The following is a 21,375-nucleotide window of genomic DNA, read 5'->3' as shown; positions in this document are numbered from 1 at the left end:
TTTTACTATAATTTCTACCCATTCATTCTAATTCTACTCCATGAATCAGGAAGAAGAGATTTAATCTTCTTTTCCAATGATAGTCCTTTGAATATTCAAAAAGCAGCTATGAGATCTTTGCATATTGAACTTCCTGAGCTTCTTATCATCTTACATATTGCCCTCTGAATGGTTGTGCTAATGCTGTCATTCAAAAACATTTTGTGGATGCATCGCCCAAGTTTTTCTCGTTTATTCATTTGCTGTATCTTAAGGGCCTGCTTCCTGATAGACTCTTAGGCTCTGGGAATGTAACAAGACAAAAGATGAAACATACTTCTGGACTTCCCTGGTGGTCCAGTGGCTAAACCTCTGCATTCCTACTGCAGAGGCTGCAGTTTCAGTTGCTAGTCAGGAAACTAAGATTCTACATGCTGCACAGCATGGCAAAAAGAAAAAAAAAAAAAGATGAGATATACTTCCAAGGGCTGAATTGTGTTGTTGTTTTTAGTTGCTAAGTCGTGTCTGACTCTTCTGTGACCCCATGGACTGCAGCCTGCCAGGCTCCTCTGTCCATGGGATTTCCCAGGCAAGAATACTGGAGTGGGTTGCCATTTTCTTCTCCACGGAATCTTCCCCACTCAGGGACTGGACCTATGTCTCTTGCATTGGCAGGCAGATTCTTTACCACTGACCCACTAGGGAAGCCCAAGGGGTGAATGCAGACCAACAAAAGAAAAAAGTAAGTGAAGTGAAATCAAACAGTGATATATTGTGAACAGTGTAATGAAGGGGAGGGTTTAGGAGTCAAGAAAGAAATGGGTGGGGTTGGGGGAAGCAGCTATTGAAGGTGTTTGGGGAAGACTCACCTGAAGGAGAGAAGAAATGCAAAGGAGGAATGTTCTAGGTAGTCATGGTCATCCGTGCTAGAGCTCTGAGGTGGAGAGGACTTCAAATTCTAGAAAATGAAGGATCACTGGGACTAGAATGCACTGAGAAAAGGTACACATGGTGGTTTTAAAATATATCAGTGTATCTTTTCTTAAGATGGAGACTAATTTCTGCCCCTAAATCTGGGCTGGATTGGTGGTTCTCTTCTGACGAATGGAAGGGGGCAGAGGTGATGCTCGTGACTTCTGATGCATGGTCATTGAACAAAAAATGGCTTCTACTTGGTTTGCTCAGTCTTGGCTTCTCATTCAGAGAGATCGGCTGCCACGTGGTACCCTAGCAGCCTGTGGCAAAGCCCACGTGGGAGGGACCTGAGGCCCCGCTGACAGCAGGCAGCAGGTTGTGCCTGTGGACGGCCTGTGAGGATGAGCCATTTGGGAGGTTGGTCCACCTGTCCCATCAGGCCTCCCAATCAACATCATATCGACAACCTCCTGAGAGACCCCAAACCAGGACCATGCAGCTAAGCCACTTGTGAGTTCATGACACATGGAAAGTGCGAAACATACTGCGTTTATTGTTGTTCTGAACCACTGAGTGTTGAGATAATTTGTTATGCAGAGAACTAATTGGAGAAGGGGCGTGTCTGTCAGATTGCTTTTGGCTTGAAATAACATAGTGCCAGTGTGCCAAGCTGCATCTGACTCTTTGCGACCCCATGGACTGTAGCCGCCAGGCTGCTCTGTCCGTGGGATTCTCCAGGCAAGAATATTGGAGTGGATTGCCATGCTCTCCTCCAGGGGATCTTCCTGATCTGGGGACTGCACCCACGTCTCTTCCGTCTCCTGCATTGGCAGGCAGGTTCTTTACCACTAGCGCCACCTGGGAAGCCCTGGAATAACGTAAGACCGACAGAAAGCATCTTACAATGAGGAGTTTGTTGCAGACCTTACTAGGATGTCCAGAGGTGGGCAGCTCCGGGATTAGTCCATTCCGCGGCACCGCCACACCCCCAGGTGCTGGCCATGTTCTCTTCTGTCATCTGTGCCTCGCCGGTGATGTCCCCTCGGAGGACCACGAAACGGTAGCAGCGGCTTCAGCCGCCACTCGACAAGTGAGGCATTTCCTCCTGAGTGTGTTTGTACAGATAAGGAAAACCGGTCCCTCACAGTTGGTGGCCAGAACTGAGTAAAAAAAATCACATGTAAACCAGAATCTAGCAGATGAGATGGAGGGAACCAAGCAGGGGCTTCGGATCACGCCTCGATTTCTGGCTTACGCCGCTAACTAGAATGCCGTCTTTGTTGTTGTTGCTGTTATCTTTTCTTTTTTTTTTTGATTATATGGGGAAATCAAGAGTTCCCTTTTGTATATGTTAAATCTGAGATGCTATAGGACGTATGCGTTGAGACGTCAGGGAACAGTGGGCTGTTTACATTTGGAGTGAAAAGAGGAGATAAACATGTAAGCATCATCTGCCAAAAGATGGCTTTGACTCCATGCAGTTGATGATGTGACCACAGGGGAATGGATGGGAGGTGATGGGAGGTCCATAGTCCAGTCTGAAGACCCTCAGCACCTCAGATCTGGGCACAAGAGGAGCCAGTGAAGCGAAACCCAGGCAAGTAGGAGGGAGGGGGACGGGCAGAGGATGGCGTCCTGGAGGCCACAGAGGCACCTTGTTTCAAGGAGGGCATGGTCAGCTGTGTCCTTTTTGCTGAAAGGTTGAGCAAAATGAAGATGTAAAAGTGACCTTTGGATTTAGCACAGGATGCTGAGCAAGGAGGCAGATTCATAAGAAGCTGAAGGATTCATGGGGTGTGAGCGAGTAGAGATGGTCTGTGAATGCAGCTCCTGGAGGGGTTTGGTCCTGAGAGGGTGATGGTAGCTTGAAGGGGATGTAAGGTCAGGGAGGTGGAGGCTTGTCAGAAGACTCCAGAGTGCATCTCAATGCTGCTCGAAACTTTCCCTCATAGAAGAGGGGAATGATTGACAATACAGGGACAGCCCAAGGCGTGCAGTCCCCGGAAGGGACACACATTCATGCAAATTCCTGTGTAACTTTAAAATTAATTATTAGCATACAACTATCCATTGTTTGGGGAAAGTGATTTAAATGGTATGTTGGATCTATTAACTACTTTTGGTAAAACAGTTTTGCAAAGTGCCTAAGAATCCAGACTGCTAGATCTAAGTGGCTAAGAATCTAGATCTGCTAGAGAGTTCTTTGTGGTTTCAAGCTGTGTGACCTTGAGGAATTTACTTAACCTCTCTGTGCTCCCTAATTTTTATAACATGGAGATAGTAATAAAAGCACCACCTCCTAGGGCTGTCATTAAGGTCACCTTAGTTAATGTATGTAAAGCGTTTAGACCAGTGCGTCATCCATGGTAGATGCTCTGTGTCCCAGGCATGTACTTGCTAGTATTTGCTGGATCAGGTTCTACTAAGTGATTTAGGCTAAAGGTATTGTTATCAGGGAAAAAAAATTATTAATTTAAATTTTATTATTATTTTTACATGAGTTCGGGGTTATGTGTAGAAAAGTGTCCTATACTGAGATACAACCTCCGATAAGAAAGTGAAAATGACATTGTAAAAGGTAGTTATCCTAGCATTACCAAAATCAATTGGTTAGTCTCTGCTACGCATTTTCTTCTTGTAGGAAGTCTTGCCTTGCAATATAAAAATTCAAAAAGCTTCACTAGACGTTCATCAGAAGGCATCCAAAGAAATGCTGATGGGAGAGGTTAAGGTGCTGAGTTAAACAACATGGCCCAGAATGTGAGATGGATTTGTATCTTGTTCTATAGGCACAACAGCACTTTTCTTCCTCCTTCACCGAAGGTTAATTCCCACCCTAGACTGCCTAGCTGCTTTCAGGAATCTGCAAAAGATAGAGCATTGATAGGAATTAATGCTCGGTGAGTTTCCAACAGGGAGACCCCCGGAAGAACTGAAAAAGCATGAATAAATGTATTCCAATTACAGGCGAACGCGGGAGCGAGTCGACGGCGCTCAGAGGTCTGGATCGGCTCGCCGGCGATGTGGGCATTATGGAGTGATTTTTACTTTACTGCCTTTTCCATCAGATCATCCCCTTCCTTTCACACACAAGGTTAATTCACTTCTTGATCACATTATTTCCTCGCTGCTCTTTGACAATATAAAAATTCTGAGTGGACAGCTCAATCCCTCTTCCATCTCAGATTTGATTGTTATGGTATTGCCTGGAGTCCCTCCGCGGCCTCCAGCAGCCCGCGCCGCACTTTATGACACTTAAATGGCTCGGCTACAATTTCTCCATCTATTCACGAAATGCTGTTAATAACTCATTTCCAAAGAGGCCCTTCTTTATGTCTTGGCATTAAAGGAATTTTTATTAGGTACCAGGATAGGTGACCCACAGCCCCAGTAACCAAAGAGTTAATTAATCTGTTGAAATTTATTGCCTTTTATACTGCACTCAGTGTGACAGTCCCTAAGAGAAACAGATACTATATTTACAACCCGGGTTGAAATATTCAGTAATATAGTCTGCATACTGACCTACTCCATCAGTGTATGCCTTCTGTTGGAACGTCCATTCATCACAGAAGATGAATTTGTGTAATCTATCTTCTTTCTTAGTCTGAGATTCCAATAAATATTGAAATAATAATTTATTGATTACCTTGCAACATAAATGTGTAGTAAAGTCACCCAAGATGTTTGCATGGTAATGCGTTTTGGAAGTTCTTGGCGTTTGGTGGGAATGAAAGGCAAAACTGTAGTAGGAGTGACATGGAATACTCTTGTAGGTAAAACACCAAACTTAATTTCTTATTGTGTGTAGGGAAATGATGAGGGGGGCGGTTTCTGGACTACCAAATGTTGAAACCACAGCCACGATGATTGTTCTCCAAAGTAAACATCACAAATATTTATTATCACATCTGCACCTTACCTTCTTTGTGTATTTATTGTTGTTATTGAGTTGCTAAGTCGTGTCTGACTCTTTGCGACGCCCTAGACTGTAGCCCACTAGACTCCTCTGTCCAAGGGATTTCGCAGGCAAGAATACTGGAGTGGGTTGCCATTTCCTTCTCCAGGGGATCTTCCCGACCCAGGGATTGAACCCGTGTCTCCTGCACTGGCAGGTGGATTCTTTACCGCTGAGCCACGAGGGAAGCCCTCTTTGTGTTTTACCACCAGAGTATTTTAGATCACAAATGTTTCCTTTGTGTTACCTTCACTTGTAAAGCCACTTCTTTCCTGCATGTAGTACAGGCAAAGATTAAAAGGATTTAGGAATGGTGAGTACCATCTTCCCTTTAATTCCAGTTATATCTTCTGGGACCATTTTATAAATTCTCAGTCTGAACTGTACATTTCCTATGACCGTACTTTGGAGGGTCCTTTGGGTGCTTGACCTAAATCTCAATTCCGTTCTACAGTTTTTTATGGGTTTTTGCTGTTACTTATGGGGCAAATTTTTTGTCGTGATTCTAGGATCATGATAATTTTTATATCAAATCTGATTTGGTACAGAAACATGGGAGAATGTATGAAAGGTGTTGTAGAACATAGAGATGTCCTTGTGAATCAAGCACAATTATTGTTAAACACTTGGAAAGTCTAAATGTCTTTATATCTGGATATGTTATGCTGTTTGGGTGAACATGAGCTGAGCAGCCAGCATTTCTGTTCTGCATGAGTGCCAACGCCAGCAGCCTTATACCTTAGGGCTTGTTGTAGGCACAGTTGTAGCAGAACTCAGTCGTGTTCAGTTAATACAGCCTACCTCTGGTCTCCATAATAATTTATCTTGGTTTTGGGCAACTCTTTATAATCAAGATAACTCTTCAGAGTGGATGAAATTCTAGTGTGTGAAGTTTGTTTTCTAGTGCTTTACTGATAAGGTTAACCAGATGGTGAAATGTAATAGCTTGAAACATTCAGTTTTGATATTCAATTCTGGAATAAGGAAAAAGCGAGAAGAATCAGAGCTTTTTAGATTCATTTTTTGGTCATGAAATTGAAAATATACTCTTTTGGAGGATAAAGAAGTATCTCGTCATAAATCTCCTGACATCTAAACCTCCTGGCTATATGTTTTTAAAAGAAGGCAAAGTATGTCGAAAATTTTGTCGTAAAAGCTTTATATAGAATATATTTATATCATATTTTTCCAGGTGGAAAATTATGTACTTTTTAATGGCACCTGAAAGTGTTTCTGATGTAGATTCCAAGTAAAATATGTTTTCTTAAGTATTTTTAGTAACATTAATATAAATCAAGTCATATGTTTCTTCTGTCTGTATTTTATTTCGCTGTTGTTCTTGTCCAGTCGCTCAGTTGTGTTGGACTCTTTGCGACGCCATGAACTGTAGCACGCTGAGCTTCTGTGCCCTTCACTATCTCTCTGAGTTATTTTATTCCGATGAAACTTCAGGTAAGTGACTACCAGTATATTATAGAATTATGCAGTCCCTGAAGCTTATTCTGCTGTAACACTTGCTACTCTGGCACAGATGTTATTCTTTGAAGGTGGACAATATATAGTTTTTTAATCAGGCTTGATTCCACTGATTTGATTATTTTAATTCTCAATTGATTATGGATATATATTTAAGTATCTAACGAAAGAATTATGTTGGTGCATTCGATCGTTGCTTCAGCGATTAGGTTTGCTATGAGATGGTAACCGCATAATCACTGCGCTGCTCCTCTTAGTATTTTTTTGGTCCTTTTTACTCGTTGACATTACTAGCTGCTCCTTGTTCTGCTCATGTAAAGTTATGTTCTGATTGAAGCTCTCCCTGGTGTTTGGCTAATGGGACTATTCATTTAAAGTGTACGATGTTTTATTACCTTATCTTCCATGGTATTTTACATTTTGGATTGACTGATTCTAATTCCTATTTCAGAGTAGTGTAATTTCACAGTACCATAACCTTGGGGATCCATTACATTTGGCCTTTAAAACACTGCTTTATTTTTCTCCACACAGTAGTGAAAATCTGTGGCGTTTTCCAGCACCCACATTGACTCCCTTTTTATAACAAAGCCACTTTCCCTTCCCCTCTTTATTTAAATCAGTGCAACACAGTATACATTTATTAAGCACCACTTACATGGTGGGCTTCCCTGGTGGCTCAGCTGGTAAAGAAACCACCTGCAATGCGGGAGACCTGGGTTCGATCCCTGAGATGGGAAGATCCTCTAGAGAAGGGAACGACTACCCACTCCAGTATTCTGCCCTGGAGCATTCCATGGACAGAGGAGCCTGGCAGGTTACAGTCCATGGGGTTGCAAAGAATTGGGCATGACTGGGTGACTTTTACTTTGATTTGCATGGCAAATTCTGCGTCAGGTACTGAGTCCATGGACTTGAATTGGCAAAAATGCTACTCTCAAGCTGTTCAAAGACAAAGTCTGTTGACTGAGACAGAAAAGTAACAAATAATGATTTTTAAAAGCCTTACTTCTGCCTCGTCACACAAAGTCATTTTGGGAAATAGAAGTTGAATAATTTTGGAAGCTAGCCTTTTATTTGGCTTTCATCCAAGGGCAGGACTTCATTAAGTACTTGAAATGGATTATTTTACTTAATCTGCACAAGTTGTTGTTGTTGGCATTCAGTTGCTAAGTTGTGTCCAACTCTTTGTGACCCCATGGACTGCAGCATGCCATGCTTCCCTGACCTTCCCCATTTCCTGTAGCTTGCTCAAACTCAACGTCCATTGAACCGATGATGCCATCCAACCATCTCATCCTCTGTCGTCCCCTTCTCCTTCCACCTTCAATCTTTCCCAGCGTCAGGGTCTTTTCCAGTGAGTTAGCTCTTCTCATCAGGTGGCCAAAGTATTGGAGCTTCAGCTCCAGCTGAAGGCTGTGTGCACAAGGCTTTGTGGCAAGTACTGTCATTGTGTCATCCCCATTTTACTGATGGGTGGGATGAGTTACAGAGAGGCCAGGGAACCTCCCCAGGGCGTTACTCCTAGTATACCTCTGGGGAGTTTGGAATGCTGATACTGGAGTCCAGTGCTGGGGCACCTGACCACTTCCTCCCCCAGTTCTGCAGGATAAGACACAGGTTATCCAGAGTAAGAACTGACCACTCTTTTGTCTATTTATTGCTCTCCTCTGATTATTGAATCCTTTCCCCCAAATTTACAGTGTCCCTCCATCATATTAAAAGTTCCTACACATATACAAGACAACTTCTAGGCTCTGTTTTATTCCTGAGTGATTCATACTATTCTTTTGGTTTGTCTGTTTCTACTCTATTCCTATACTGTTTTAATTGCTATAGTTTTATAACAGTTTTAATGTCTGATTTGGTGAGTCTCTTTTTTTTCTTATTTAAAAGGTGTCTTCTGTCCTGACTCCTTAAACTATTTTTTGTTGTGGAATGTACTATTTTTTTTTATCATGGAATGTATTGTGCACACAAAAAGTACATAAAATTTATGTCCAGTGTAAAGAATAAAAATAAAAAGAGCCATCATGAATCTATTATCCAGGACAAGAAATAAAATATTGGTTTGATATAATTGTTGTTATGATGCTCCTTGATTTCATTCTTCTCCCAAGAGGTATTCATCTCCTTGCTTGTTTTTATACTTTTTCTATTTTCATCAGTAATATTGTTTTACCTGTTTGTGACATTTATATAATGAAAACAAATTGTATATAATCATCTCTGCCTTTATTTTATTCAAGGTTATGTTTTTTCACATTCATCCATGTTGATGTAAGTAGCCGTAGTTGTTTTCACTGCTGTATAATATTCCATTATATGAACACAAGCAGTCTTCCCTAGTGGCTCAGGTGGTAGATGGTAAAGTCTGCCTGCAATGCAGGAGACCTGGGTTCAATCCCTGGGTTGGAAAGATCCCCTGGAGAAGGGATTGGCAACCCTCTCCAGTATTCTTGCCTGGAGAATCCCATGGACAGAGGAGCCTGGCGGGCCCCATCCATGGGGTCACTAAGAGTCAGACATGACTGAGCGACTAACACACACATATATCTTATATTATGTTATGTGTTAGTCGCTCAGTCGTGTCTGACTCTTTGTGACCCCATGGACTGTAGCCCACCAGGCTCCTCTGTCCGTGGGATTCTCCAGGCAAGAGTACTGGAGTGGGTTGCCATTTCATTTTCCAGGGGATCTTCCCAACCCAGGGATTGAACCCAGGTCTCCCGCATTGCAGGTGGATTCTTTACCATCTGAGCCACCAGGGAAGCCCAAATGAAAGTTAGTTGCACAGTCATGTCCAACTCTTTGTGATCCCATGGACTGTAGCCTGCCTGGCTCCTCTGTCTGTGGGATTCTCTAGGCAAGACTACTGGAGTGGGTTGCCATTTCCTTCTCCAAGGGATCTTCCCAACCCAGGGATCAAACCCAGGTCTCCTGCATTGCAGGCAGATTCTTTACCAACTGAACCATTTTATTGCAATTTGTTTTATTGCCATTTCCAGATATTGCTTTTTTAATTTTTTTTAATAAATGGAAGTTTTGTGGCAGTGCTATGTTGAGCAAGTCTCCTGGTGTCATTTTCCCATACTTTGCATCTCTGTGTCACATTTTGGTAATTCTCATATTATTTCATACTTTTTCATTATTAATATGTTCGGTTAGGTGATCTGTGATCAGTGATCTTTGATGTTACTACTGCAAAAAGATTACAAGTTGCTAAAGGATCTGATGATGGTTAGCAGTTTTGGGAAATAAGATTTTAAAATTACAGTATGTATATTGTTTTTTTAGACATAATGCTATTGCACACTTAATAGACTACAGTATAATGTAAACATAACTTTTAAATGCACTGGAAACTGAAATTCGTGTGACTCACTTAAATGCGATATTGGCTTTATTGCTGTGGTCTGGAATTGACCCTGCAATATCTCTGAGGTATACCTATGTAACAAATTATTTTTCCATTCCATTGTTGATTGATATTGTACCCATTTCAGGTTTTGCAGTTATGAACAATGGTGCCATAATCCTGCTTGTACATGCATTCTGGTATGTGTGTGCAGCAGTTTCTCTCAGGTATACACAAATTAGTGGTATTGCTGAGTCACAAGGTAGGCACACTGTTCAAATAGATTAGGTTATGTCCAGCTGTTTTCTAGAGTGGTGTGCCAGTATGTGGGAGTTTTTGCTGCTTTACGTTTTGCAGATGCTGTGTTATCTGTTATTCATATGGTTTAAAATTATGCATTGTAGGTAAGTTTTGTTTCTCTGATTACTAATACACATATAAATGTATGTATATTTCTATATATGCTATTGCTTTTTTCTTCTGTAAAGTGCGTGTCAACATCTTTTTATATTGTGTTGTTTCCTTTTTTCTCCTTGATTCATAGAAGTTCTTTGTATATTCTTGACAGCTGTTAGTTTAGCCCCCAAGATGACAACTTAAATCTTGGGGGAAATCCTGGATGAGCCCCCAAGATGAAAGCTTTAGCTTAGTCCTCAAGATGATAGCTTACACCTTATCTTGGGGTCTGGACAATCCCCCAAGATGATTGATGAAAACTTACGGTGTTCCACCGGATTTGTGGTCTCCAAAGGAGACGATTTAATTCCAGGACCAGAGAGAGTCTCAGTCTCTCAGAGCTTCGTGTAGTAGAAATTTTATTAAACTGATAGTGACAGTAAAAAGCTTCTGACACAGACATCAGAAGCGGGTAGAAAGATTACCCACCTTGCTAGCTTTAAGCAGGGCATTATATACTTTGCTGCTAGCTGCTGAGAATAGAAAAATACCTCAAGGCTGTGAAGATTCTGTCCAGACCCTTTCCCGTAGCATACACCCTGGGATGACATCAGCACAAGATTAGCCAGAGCTAACCCAGAGATAGCCAGAGTTTAGCCAGAGTTTAGCCAGAGTTTAGCCAGAGTTAACCCGGAGCTCAAGGCTGTGGAAGTTTTACCCAGACCTTCTCTCTTAACATACATTCTGAGCTCAAAAAAGCATGTCTTTGAGCAAGAGATAACTGCTGCCTATGAGGCCTACGTGTCTGAGGCAAAAGAATGTGAAAAAGAAAGAATGTTCACCTCCTCCTTAAAGGGGCCTTAGACTTGGACTCCTTATCAACCTGCCTAAGTTAACTCTCATTCTCAATATAAGTTCTTTTTCAGTTATGTGTGTTAAGATATCTTCTCATAGCTAGGTATGTCTTTTTTTTTTTCCCACTATTCATAAAGTTTTTTATTTTTTTTAATTAGTTTATTTTCTATTTTTTAAGTTTACAATATTGTATTTGTTTTAATACAGTATATAATATTTTGAATTTTAATCTTATTTGGCTATCTTTGTCTTTGATTTGGAGGATATAGTCCATTTATATTTATTGTACTATTTATATAGTAAATGAATGAAAATGTAGTAAATCTCAGGAGAGCACTGTAAACTATGAAAAAGAACTAAATGGAACATCCAGAACAGAAAAATACCATATTGGGATTAAAAATAATCCCTTAAGTATCTTAACAACATATATATGAATTAAAGCATATCAGCTTACTTGAAAAACTGATTAACATAAATTATTTAATCTGCAACTCAGAATAAAAAAAGAAAAGAAAGAACAAGGCTTTATGGTGCTGTTGTAGCCATCATGAAATAATAGATGAACCCCTTCACCCCCAATGTGGTTCAGATATCAAGATTGATGATATTCCCCCCCCATGTATAGCAGGAGGGTATGAAAAAGTTTATTACTCACATAACAAAGGTGTTTGGGAGAGCTGAGCAGTCCTCTCAATCTGATCTGAAAAGGGCTAAAGAGAATAAGAAAAGGTTAATGCTCCGCATCTCTTGCTGGTGTCAAGGGGAGCTTTCTTACCAGCTTCACCATCTGTAGGGCCGAAGGGGAAAAAGAGAGGACTTGGTTTACAAACTGTCAGCAGTTTAATGTAAAATGAAGCCATAGTCATATTACAGAAACAGTATCAAAATGTCTAAAATATAAATAGAGTGTAAGACAGAGAGGAGAAAGAGGATGTGGATGTGGCAGGAAATAAGTGTTTGAGGATGTTTTGGTTAAAAATGTCCAAATTTGTTGAAGACTCATATTGCAGACTCAAGAAGCTTGCAAACTCCAGCAAGAGAAGCACAAAGACAAGCACATCCAGTCAAATTTCTGAAAACCGAAAGTAAAAAAAATCTTGAACGCTGCTAAATAAAATTGCATATGTCTTTCATGAGACTCGTATTTAGGAATGGGTGAGCTAGTCATATTGTCTATTGAGCAGGGCTCAGTCAGGAGAAGAAACCATAGTAATTTGAGCTGTGGAAGTATAATATAAAGAATTATTGAGCTGTAATAGGAGAGGGACTATACTGATCTAAGAAGTGAAAAAGTTAAAGTGTTAGTCACTCAGTTATGTCCAACTCTTTGCAACCCCAAGGACTGTAGCCTGCCAGGTTCCTCTGTCCATGGAATTCTCCAGGCAAGAATACTGGAGTGGATTGCCATGCCCTCCTCCAGGGGATCTTCCTGACCCAGGGATCGAACCCAGGTCTCCTGCACTGCAGGCAGATTCTTTACTGTCTGAGCCACCAGGGAAGCCCATATCGATATTAAGGGAACTCTAAAGGCTACTTCAGGACTGAGGAAGAATACCCACAAGATGATTTGGTTGGAAGAGGGGTTGTTGTTCAGTTGCTCAGTCCTGTCCGATTCTTTGTGACCCCATGGACTGCAGCAAGCCAGGCTTCCTTGTCCTTCACCATCTCCTGGAGCTTGCTCAAACTCATGTCCATCGAGTCAGTGACGCCATCCAACCATCTCATCCTCTGTTGCCCCCTTCTCCTCCTGCCCTCAATCTTTCCCAGCACCAGGGTCTTTTTCAATGAGTCGGCTCTTCGCATCAGGTGGCCAAAGCATTGGAGCTTCAGCTTCAGCATCAGTCCTTCCAATGAATATTCAGGATTGTCTCTCCAAAGCTGGAGTTAGTTCTCACTGGAGAAGGTATTGTGGCCCACTGATAGGTGGAAAAGATCCCTGGGTTCCTGTGCCCAGAACTGGTTCATCGATGCCAGGCAAGCAGGAAAACAATGCTCTGCGCTGCAAGTGAGCCGAAGATGGGGGCAGGTGCACAGAGCAGGAGTATTGCTGTTGTAAGCACATGGTCTTCAGAGCATGGTGTCCACATTAGAAGGGCCATGGTAAGATAGTAGTTTGGTCCAGGCTGTTGCTAAGGGGTTGCATGTCCTGGGCATGCAGCTGGGGCAAATAGCACTAAATACTGTTGACGGGTTGTGTGGCAAGAATAAACAAAACAAGACACAGCGGACCTGAACTGTGAAGCCCTGCAATGTTTCTCTAATGCCCTCTACTGACCAAGATTAACACTGGCTCATTGTAAAGGAGAAATGCTTAGAGAGCTGTCCGTTACTGCAGAGCAGGTTCTGAAGGATGAACTTGAAATTAGGAAGCAGGAAATTGATAACTAGCATGTATGATAAGTATATGTTTAAATTTATAAAAAGTTGTACTTTTTTCTGAAGTATCTGTGCCATTTTACATTCATACAAAAGTATATGAATAGAGTCCCAGATGCTCAATGTCCTCAATAATGCTTGGTATTGTCAGACTTTCACACTTATCTGTTCTAATGTATGTGTAGTAGCATTAAATTATATTTGGATCTTCATGTCCCTAATTATTAATAGCATTGTTGCGTGCTCGTTGAAATCTCACTATTATGCTCACAGTTAAGATTTTTAAAAGGGAAGGGGTACATTAAAGCAGCTGAGAGAAGAGATGTGTTGGGCAATTTCTGGGAGGATTACAAGCATGAATATTCCATTGCCCTCAGGATATGTTACCCTTCTGATGTCAACGTCTGGCAGTTCACATGGACACTGACAGCTAGGGAAGTTAACCCCCGCGTTTGTATGTTTTTGTATTTTGTATCTGTTTCTTTGTGTTTAAAGTGCCTTTCTTGTAGACACAATATAAATAGAGCTTGTTTTTAAAGTCTAATCTGATAATCTCTACCTTTTATGTGTAATATTTAGACCATTTATATTTATTTTGATCAGTGTTTCTCTTGGATTCAAAGATGCCTTCTTTCTGCTTGTTTTCTATTTGATAGAGCTACCCTTTTGCCCCTTTTTGCCTCTTATTTGCCTCTTTTTGAATTAGTAGATATTTTTATCATTACAGCTCTCCCTAACACTGACTTATTACCTTACTTTGTGTGTGTGTGGTTGCTTTTGAATTTATAGTATACATTTTAATGTATCTCATTTTATCTTTATATTAATATTATATCACTTTACATATAGTCTAAGAATCTTGCAACATTATTACTTCTATTTATACTCTATTGTTTAAACATTTTATAAATATACTCTATTGTTCAAACACTTTATTTCTACATATTATAAATCCTAAAAAATAAAAAATATTGGTACAATGTTCTAACTCTGAAAAGGTAGAAATTATTGACCTGGACTAAAATTGATATTAAAATATTAGATTCATATCAGAATGCCTCGTTTATACCTATATTTTTTCCTCTCATAGTTTTTTAGTCACAACATTTTAAAGAAGAAAATGAATATAAATAATTTTTCTCAAATAGTTCTCCTTTCCAGGTGGCCTCTACTGATACCATGGGGAAATAAGGATCTATTAATGCTGGCCAGGGATGAAATTGTTGGCTCCCCAGTCAGAAATTCTGACAGCATCCTGGTCTCATTACAGTCAAGTCACGATGGAAGACTTGACTCAAACTGAGCATTTGCTGAGGGTGAGTGTGAAACTCATTTTGTCTTTCTGTCTTGTTTAACTAGAGTAGACTGGTGTTTGCATCAGGGTGTTTTTGCTAGGCTGTCATTTTCCTGACCCTTCAGCTGGAGGGAAAGAGCGGTGTAGGTTGAGCGTTTGCTGTTGCTGTTTTGTGTGCTTGCATCCATTGGCACTTCTGGTTTGCTAGCTGCTCCATCACTTGGTCTTGTTTTATTAAATAAAAGGAAAGCCTATGGCCTCTCTGGTGTATTGTTCCTTAGGTCTCAAGCTGATCTCCCTTCTTCCATCTGTTTCAGAATCTTCTTGTGTTTGCTTTATAAATAATGTTCAGGGTTTTATTTTAAGCTGTACCTAATTGGAAAAACAGGACGAACTATCTATTATATCTTATCCCAGAACTGGAAAGCATGCAGATAATTTTTTATTGGATATTGGGCAGTATGAATTTTGTGTTCTTTGATGTTGATTTTTAAAAATCTCTCATGAATATTCCTGGGATTTGTTCTGGGATGAAATTAAGTGACTTTGAAAGAGTTTTAGTATTTCTAGGTTTACCATCATGGCTTTTTAGCATTGGTCTAGGTAAATCTTTGTTCAGGAGTTAATTTGCCCTAAATAATACTGCCCTAAGTGGAGGTGATGGAATTCCAGTTGAGCTATTTCAAATCCTCAAAGGTGATGCTGTGAAAGTGCTGCACTCGATATGCCAGCAAATTTGGAAAACTCAGCAGTGGCCACAGGACTGGAAAAGGTCAGTTTTCGTTCCAATCCCAAAGAAAGGCAATGCCAAAGATTGCTCAAACTACCGCACAAATGCACTCATCTCACATGCTAGCAAAGTAATGCTTAAAATTCTCCAAGCCAGACTTCAGCAATACGTGAACCGTGAACTTCCAGATGTTCAAGCTGGTTTTAGAAAAGGCAGAGGAACCAGAGATCAAATTGCCAATATCCGCTGGTTCATCGAAAAAGCAAGAGAGTTCCAGAAAAACATCTATTTCTGCTTTATTGACTATGCCAAAGCCTTTGACTGTGTGGATCACAATAAACTGTGGAAAATTCTGAAAGAGATGGGAATACCAGACCATCTGACCTGTCTCTTGAGAAACCTGTATGCAGGTCAGGAAGCAACAGTTAGAACTGGACATGGAACAACAGACTGGTTCCAAATAGGAAAAGGAGTACGTCAAGGCTGTATATTGTCACCCTGCTTATTTAACTTATATGCAGAGTACATCATGAGAAACCCTGGGCTGGAAGAAACACAAGCTGGAATCAAGATTGCCAGGAGAAATATCAATAACCTCAGATATGCGGATGACACCACCCTTATGGCAGAAAGTGAAGAAGAACTAAAGAGCCTCTTGATGAAGGTGAAGGAGGAGAGTGAAAAAGTTGGCTTAAAGCTCAACGTTCAGAAAACTAAGCTCATGGCATCTGGTCCCATCACTCCATGGGAAATAGATGGGGAAACAGTGGAAACAGTGTCAGACTTTACTTTTTTGGGCTCCAGAATCACTGCAGATGGTGACTGCAGCCATGAAATTAAAAGACGCTTACTCCTTGGAAGGAAGGTTATGGCCAACCTAGATAGCATGTTTAAAAGCAGAGACATTACTTTGCCAACAAAAGTCCGTCTAGTCAAGGCTATGGTTTTTCCAGTGGTCACGTATGGATGTGAGAGTTGGACGGTGAAGAAAGCTGAGCACCGCAGAATTGATGCTTTTGAACTGTGGTGTTGGAGAAGACTCTTGAGAGTCCCTTGGACTGCAAGGAGATCCAATCAATCCATCCTAAAAGAGATCAATCCTGGGTGTTCATTGGAAGGTCTGATGTTGAAGCTGAAGCTCCAATACTTTGGGCACCTCATGCGAAGGGTTGACTCATTGGAAAAGACCCTAATGCTGGGTAGGATTGGGGGCGGGAGGAGAAGGCGACGACAGAGGATGAGATGGTTGGATGGCATCACCGACTCAATGAACATGGGTTTGGGTAGACTCCGGGAGTTGGTGATGGACAGAGAGGCCTGGCGTGCTGCGATTCATGGGGTCGCAGAGAGTCGGACACGACTGAGCGACTGAACTGAACTGAACTGAACTGAATGCAGTACCGTCTTTAGGATTTTACCTAATGTCTGTGTATTGGGATGTCTTTCCTGAGGAGATGAACTAGTCCAAGCCCTCTGCTAGCTTCAGGGGGTGGTCCTTCTATTCCTCTAGGTGAACCTTTCCCCCGTCTGCCTAGCACTCTCACTCTTATCCACAGGTGGGATCTCAGACCAAGTCCTTAGGGACCCTCTGATGACCTCTAGAGGGAGCTCTTTCTCTGTCTACTTCCTTCTTTGATATCAGACCCCCACATCCTAACCTGCTGCTTCTCCCTGAGGCCTGCATGGTCTCAGTAACTCAGTGAGAACATGGGATTCTCTTGGGGGGTCTCCTCCCTGTGCTGCAGCTTGGAAATTTTTAAGCTGTGAAAATTTTAAGATTCACCTCCTGTGTTTCCCTGTCATACAATGTTTAAAACTGTGTACCACACATTTTGTCTGATTTTTCTAGCTGCTTCAGGTAGAAGATAAATCCTTCCCTTTTTAATCTACCTGATTGGAAGTAGATGTCCTTGCTCTTTGCACCATTGCCTTTTCCCTTCTGGTTTCAATTTTCTTTAGTTACTTGTTTCTAGTTACTTTGCAATTACTAGTAGTCTTATTTGAATCTTTATTAATCTGTCTATCATTTATGTTTGTGTGTGTGGTTTTTTTTGATGTGTGTTTTTGCCAGAATGATATAGTCTAAGGGTTTGATTATTTGAAAATATCTTCATTAGACAGCAACTCTTGGATGATATTTTAGGTGAGTTAAAGTTTAGAATTTCAATTATTTTATTGTAGCACTTTACATCATTTCATTCCATGAGATTTTAGCATTAATTGTTCCCAGTGAGATGTCTGCTGTCAAGTGAACTTGGAATGTTTTACCCAGGTCCACCACGTTTCAAACGTCAAGATAATTTGTAACTTTGAAGATGTATTCTTGCCGATACAAGAATGAAGATGATGAAAATTAAGAGATCCGTGGAGTGGTCATGGTATGAAAACAAATCAGTGTATCTTAGAGCTATTTAAGATAGTGTAAGGTTATAAATTGAGATTCCCTGGTGGCTCCTTTGGTAAAGAATCCACCTGCTCTGCCAGAGACTGCGGTAATGCAGGAGACCTGCGTTCGGTCCCTGGGTCAGGAAGATCCTCTGGGAAGGAAATGGCAACTCACTCCAGTGTTCTTACCTGGGAAATCTTGTGGACAGAGAAGCCTGCCAGGCTACAGTCCATGGTGCTGCAAGAGTCAGATAGAACTTAGCGACTAAACCACCACCAAGTTTATAAAAAAGAAAGATAGTATAAGATGGAAAATTTTCTCTTAAAAAAAATATAAAATATAATATTGTTATAATGGAAATTTGACTTAAAAGTCTGACATAATGTTTATAAAGATTGAAGCAACTGAAGAGAAGATTTTTCAAATAGGAAGATTCAAACATTTCTTTATACTTGTGACTGTGACAGGTAAATATAAGTTAAAATGCTTTGAAAATCTTAAGAATAAGAACTAACTAACCTTTCAAAAGAAATAACAAACAAATAAGGACACAAATACTGTCCATGAAATAAACAAAACAGCAAGGAACCAGCAAAAGAAGCATGAAAACAGAAAAAAACAAAACAGGACAAAGGACCAAATATAATATTCATAACAACAAAAATGAATGCGTTAAAACGCAAAGGCTCAAACTGAATCAGGAATTGAAAGGAAACAAAACAAGAGAAGAAATCAAGGCATGAAATGTTAAAATCAGACAAAGGCCAGATAGTTACACGGAATAAAGAGAACCCCTTCACATTGCCAAACCGAACAATCCACGATGATAAATGTAACATCAATCTTCATGTGATGAATACTCTATTATCAAAATATACAAAGTAAAACTATTAACATACAATAAGGAAATGATAAAAACTTTTTAGTTAGAGATTTTAACTACCCTTCCCAGTCTATGCTGTCCAATAAACATGCAGAGGATCAGGAGGATATTATTGATAAGGTAATAGATACAAATAAAATTTTGTGACCAATAAAAGTAAGTTGTACCTGTTTCTATTCACTTGATTACTCATAAATTTGATAATTTCTGAGGCCAGAAAAATATCTTCATAAACTCCCCCAAGAATAAATATTTTTTCATAAGATTAAAAATGAAAATTAATAACAAAGATTTAATTCCACTGCCAACTACAACTTAATCATTTAAAAGTCAGTTTTGACGTACTTCTTAAACTTCAGTTTGCACATAGATCATGTGGGGGATCTTGTTAAAATAAAGATTAAATTGTGGTAGGTCTGGGGTAGTCACATTTCTAACAAGATTCCTAATGTTGCTGGTCCATGGACCACATTTTGAATGTGATAAGGACCCTTAGAATTTTAGTTTTTCTGATGCTGCAGATTTTGAACTTTCCAGCCTCAATCACTGTGTGAACCAGTTCCTTAGAGTAAATACATACACACCTTCACACACACAACACACACACACACACACACACACATTTTATTGTTGTTCAGTTGTTAAATCATGTCTGACTCTTTGCGACTCCAAGGACTGCAGCATGCCAGGCTTCGCTGTCCTTCACTATATCCTGGAGTTTGCTCAAACTCATGTCCATTGAATCAATGACGCTATCTAACCATCTCATCCTCTGCCAACCCCTTCTCATTTTGCCTTCAATCTTTCCCAGCATCAGGGTCTTTTCCAGTGAGTCGGTTCTTCACATCAGGTGGCCAGAGTATTGGAGCTTCAGCTTCAGCATCAGTCCTTCCTGTGAATATGCAGGATTGACTGGTTTGATCTCCTTGCTGTCCAGGGCACTCTTAAGAGTCTTCTCCAACACCACAATTTGAAAGCAACGATTCTTTGGTGCTCAGCTTTATGGTCCAAGTCTCACATCTGTACATGACTGCTGGAAAAACCATAGCTCTGACTCTATGGACCTTTGTTAGCAGAGTGATACACACACACACACCACACACACACACACACACACACACACACACACATCCTGTTGATTCTCTTTCTCTGGAGAGCTCTGAATAATAAACTGTGCCACTCTCCATGCTGTTTTTTTCCTTGGCTGCATCACTAGAAGCCAAGGTCTCCAAAGATGATGGAACCACATGATGGACGGGTTTTGGGTCCCTCAGTCACCATTGAAGGCAAAATCCCAGTATCATGTGACCTATATTAGCCTTTGTACAGGCTAGAAATATTCTTTTGTTAAGTCACTGGGAAAAAAATAGAGTTGTGTTCCTTTCAGTTCAGTTCAGTTTAGTCGCTGAGTCATGTCCGACTCTTTGTGACCCCATGGACTGCAGCACGCCAGGCCTCCCTGTCCGTTACCAACTCCTGGAGTCCACCCAAACCCATGTCCATTGAGTTGGTGATGCCATCCAACCATCTCATCCTCTATCATCCCCTTTTCCTCCCACCTTCAATCTTTCCCAGCATCAGGGTCTTTTCAAATGAGTCAGCTCTTCGCATCAGGTGGCCAAAGTATTGGAGTTTCAGCTTCAGCATCAGTCCTTCCAATGAATATTCAGGACTGATTTCTTTTAAGATTGATTGGTTTGATCTCCTTGCTATCCAAGGGACTCTCAAGAGTCTTCTCCAACACCATGGTTCAAAAAAATCAATTCTTCAGCACTCAGCTTTCTTTATAGTCCAACTCTCACATCCATACATGACTACTGGAAAAACCATAGCTTTGACTAGATGGACTGTTGTTGGCAAAGCAAAGTCTCTGCTTTTTAATATGCTGTCTAGGCTGGTCATAGCTTTTCTTCCAAGGAGCAAGTGTCTTTTAATTTCATGGCTGCAGTCACCATCTGCAGTGATTTTGGAGCCCAGAAAAATAAAGTCTCTCACTGTTTCCATTGTTTCCCCATCTATTTGCCATGAAGTGATGGGGCCAGATGCTGTGATCTTGGTTTCCTGAATATTGAGTTTTAAGCCAACTTTTTCACTCTCCTCTTTCACTTTCATCAAGATGCTCTTTAATTCTTCTTCGCTTTCTGCCATAAGAGTGGTGTCATCTGCATATCTATGGTTATTGATATTTCTCCCAGCAATCTTGATTCCAGTTTGTGCTTCATCCAGCCCAGCTTCATGATGTACTCTGCGTATAAGTTAAATAAGCAGAGTGACAATATACAGCCTCGATGTACTCCTTTTCCGATTTGGAACCAATCTGTTGTTCCATGTCCAGTTCTACATGTGTCTTGGTGTATCTAATCTGTGTCTGAGGTGAAGCTAATAGTCTCCACTTTATTAGCAGGATTAGCTCCAGTATCTTTCTCCTGTGGTCTCTCCCCTCCAGGAGGATTTAAGACAAGATCTAAGACTCCCTAGTCTGGCTGTGTTTCTTGAGTGGACCCCACCTGGTCCATGGGAAAAACCTCATGCATCATCTGACCAGACACATCGTGGGAGGCCAGGCCATTCCCAGTGGAACAACTTTCTTTTGTCCATCCTTGGATTAGGTAGCCAGTCATTGATTCTCTTTGGATTTCTCAGGCTGACATCAGACACGAGCCCGCCGTGCCCCCCTCTCTCCGAATGGCCCCACTGATGGGCCTCTTCCCTGGCTCTCGAGTAGGAGCGAGGACACTGAATTTCAGCCCCTTTGGACAAGGTCAC

At 40.9% G+C, this 21,375-nt stretch overlaps 1 long non-coding RNA gene across 5 annotated transcripts in view; it reads left to right on the top strand.

The window, feature by feature from the left end:
* LOC145518748 (uncharacterized) overlaps positions 1–21,375 on the top strand; it is a 228,610-nt gene that overhangs the window by 8,718 nt on the left and 198,517 nt on the right. The window contains exons 3-4 of one of the 5 annotated variants that reach the window (XR_014063249.1): positions 14,478–14,632; positions 17,613–17,718. The exons of 3 other annotated variants lie outside the window; for them this stretch is intronic. This is a non-coding gene — a long non-coding RNA (uncharacterized LOC145518748). Of the gene's footprint in view, positions 1–14,464; positions 16,065–17,612; positions 17,719–21,375 lie in introns of all 5 variants that reach the window. One more of the 5 variants, XR_014063253.1, reaches the window with a different exon arrangement.

Source organism: Giraffa tippelskirchi, chromosome 8 (genome assembly GCF_054371585.1).
Source record: "Giraffa tippelskirchi isolate mGirTip1 chromosome 8, T2T-mGirTip1v1.2.pri, whole genome shotgun sequence".
In the NCBI taxonomy this organism is placed as follows: domain Eukaryota; kingdom Metazoa; phylum Chordata; class Mammalia; order Artiodactyla; family Giraffidae; genus Giraffa; species Giraffa tippelskirchi.
The sequence above is the reverse complement of the archived record's forward strand: the minus strand, read 5'-3'. Positions and strand labels throughout refer to the sequence as shown.